At 57.9% G+C, this 2,500-nt stretch overlaps 1 non-coding gene across 1 annotated transcript in view; it reads left to right on the top strand.

The window, feature by feature from the left end:
- The first annotated feature begins 1,784 nt into the window (after positions 1-1,784).
- The window catches only part of LOC124773840, a 1,909-nt gene continuing 1,193 nt past the window's right edge, over positions 1,785-2,500 (top strand). Inside the window, exon 1 of the ribosomal RNA XR_007014942.1 lies at positions 1,785-2,500. This exon is cut by the window's right edge and continues 1,193 nt beyond it. This is a non-coding gene — a ribosomal RNA (small subunit ribosomal RNA).

Genomic DNA, 2,500 nt, shown 5'->3' with positions numbered 1-2,500 from the left:
TGCTCTGTAATTGTTATACGACTCGTTCAATTACTGTAGTGTTGCCCACCCGCAACCCTCGCAATATAGTTCGCTACTCGCACTGCCCGCACCCCTGTGTATCGCTTCATGTTAAACACCTTGCAAGTCTTGCTCACTTTCCACATGCTCCTGCTGTACACTGTAATGTGGATGGCAGCAGGACGTACATGCCGCCCCTCCCCACGTCCCCACCTTGCCCCCTGCCTTCGCAAGCTGGTTGGTGAGAAGTTTGCATGTTCAATGCCCTTCGCATGCGACGTACTCAGGCTACGTTGTGGTGCGGCCTGTGTCAACTGTCCGCTGATGTCGTACGCGTGAACCACAATCTGTACTGCACATTCGTCCTTATGTACTGAATGATACATCGTGGCACATGTGTGACCGCACAACGACTGCGCCCAAAAACGGCGGACCATACAGTGCAAATATTGTGCACGCAGCTACGTGTCGTCTCCCTATGAGAGCTGGATTGCAGTGTGGTACGCCATAGAGACGTGTGGGAGGAACGGACGCCGTGGATGGCGATCAGCATGAGCTGTCTGTTGATGTATTCGGACCTAGTCGTCTCTCCTCACACACCGTGATGGCATGGTGCACCGCGTTCCATATCTGCGACATGCTACAGAGGCCGGTTGACAGTCGTTCGAGCAATGGACATCGCATACGTACGGGGGCCACCTTCCACGTATTGTCTAGGCGTGCACATTTTGTTGCGTGTATGTGGGCAGACGTAGTGTGGCGTGACACCTGACACAGGCATGCAATAATCGTTGAAGTTGCAAATGGCGATGGACGCCTGCGTTTTCTGGTGAAGTTACGCAAATGAACAAATGGTAACCTGTTGTGGTGCGGTTGTTCTCGCTAGGGGTGAATCGGTGATGGCGACGATAGGTTGAGGTACTAACCGGTTGTTCCAGCGATACCCACCATGCCGACGAAACTGAACGGCATCTGGGTGTGAAGCGATACGCGGCGGTGGCTGGGTGGGACCGTCCCCGGCCGGTGAGGGGGCGCCTCCCGGCGTGCTGGCCGCGCGGTGCGTGGGCGCACGCGCTACAGCCGGCTGGTGGGGGCGGCCAGTGGCAGGCGCGCCGGCCGACGGACGCGGCAGGCGTCGCAGCTGCGCGCCGGCGCACCCTGCGCGCGGCGCCGTGCGGCCAAAGTAGGTCCTCGCGGGCCCGGTGCGAAGCGCGGTGGACATCTTCAGTGTGCTGGTCCGATTGAGGACTGTGTGCGTTGAGGATGCGCCGCCGCCCGGCGCTCGGCGCCGCGACGCCGTCTGCTGCTCGGTCGCCCCAGCGGTTCTCGCTGGTGGTTTGTATCGCAGCTGTGCGGATGTGTTGGCGCGTGCGCTGTGCTGGGAGAGTTCGCTTCGGCACCCAAGTGGGGCTTTTGTCCTTCTGTGGCGCTGGCGTTGGAGCTGCCGGTCACCGTAGGTGGCGCGTGTTGTCTCCCGCCGGCAATGCCACGACAGCACGCTCCCGGGCCTCTGTCGGCAGCGGCAAGCTCAGTTGGGAGCACGGGTGGTCGCACCGAAAGCGTCTACTCGCCTAACTCCGGGCGATTGCGCCTCTCTCGAACCCGACCAAGTACTTGGGACGGCGCTGCGCGCCGCCGGGACCTGAGAGGGTTTCGAGGTGTATTGTGCAGGGGAGCTCAGCCTCCTCCTGTTTGCAGAATGATTGAGCGGACGCTTGCGTGTTCGCGCGGGCCCCCGGGACACACTCCCGGGCGGCCGGCTGCTCAGCTCTAGTTGACGCAGCTCCCTGGTTGATCCTGCCAGTAGTCATATGCTTGTCTCAAAGATTAAGCCATGCATGTCTCAGTACAAGCCGCATTAAGGTGAAACCGCGAATGGCTCATTAAATCAGTTATGGTTCCTTAGATCGTACCCACGTTACTTGGATAACTGTGGTAATTCTAGAGCTAATACATGCAAACAGAGTCCCGACCAGAGATGGAAGGGACGCTTTTATTAGATCAAAACCAATCGGTCGGCTCGTCCGGTCCGTTTGCCTTGGTGACTCTGAATAACTTTGGGCTGATCGCACGGTCCTCGTACCGGCGACGCATCTTTCAAATGTCTGCCTTATCAACTGTCGATGGTAGGTTCTGCGCCTACCATGGTTGTAACGGGTAACGGGGAATCAGGGTTCGATTCCGGAGAGGGAGCCTGAGAAACGGCTACCACATCCAAGGAAGGCAGCAGGCGCGCAAATTACCCACTCCCGGCACGGGGAGGTAGTGACGAAAAATAACGATACGGGACTCATCCGAGGCCCCGTAATCGGAATGAGTACACTTTAAATCCTTTAACGAGTATCTATTGGAGGGCAAGTCTGGTGCCAGCAGCCGCGGTAATTCCAGCTCCAATAGCGTATATTAAAGTTGTTGCGGTTAAAAAGCTCGTAGTTGGATTTGTGTCCCACGCTGTTGGTTCACCGCCCGTCGGTGTTTAACTGGCATGTATCGTGGGACG

This window comes from Schistocerca piceifrons, unplaced genomic scaffold (genome assembly GCF_021461385.2).
Source record: "Schistocerca piceifrons isolate TAMUIC-IGC-003096 unplaced genomic scaffold, iqSchPice1.1 HiC_scaffold_957, whole genome shotgun sequence".
Classification (NCBI taxonomy): Eukaryota; Metazoa; Arthropoda; class Insecta; order Orthoptera; family Acrididae; genus Schistocerca; species Schistocerca piceifrons.
This window is presented reverse-complemented; position numbering and strand designations above follow the sequence as displayed.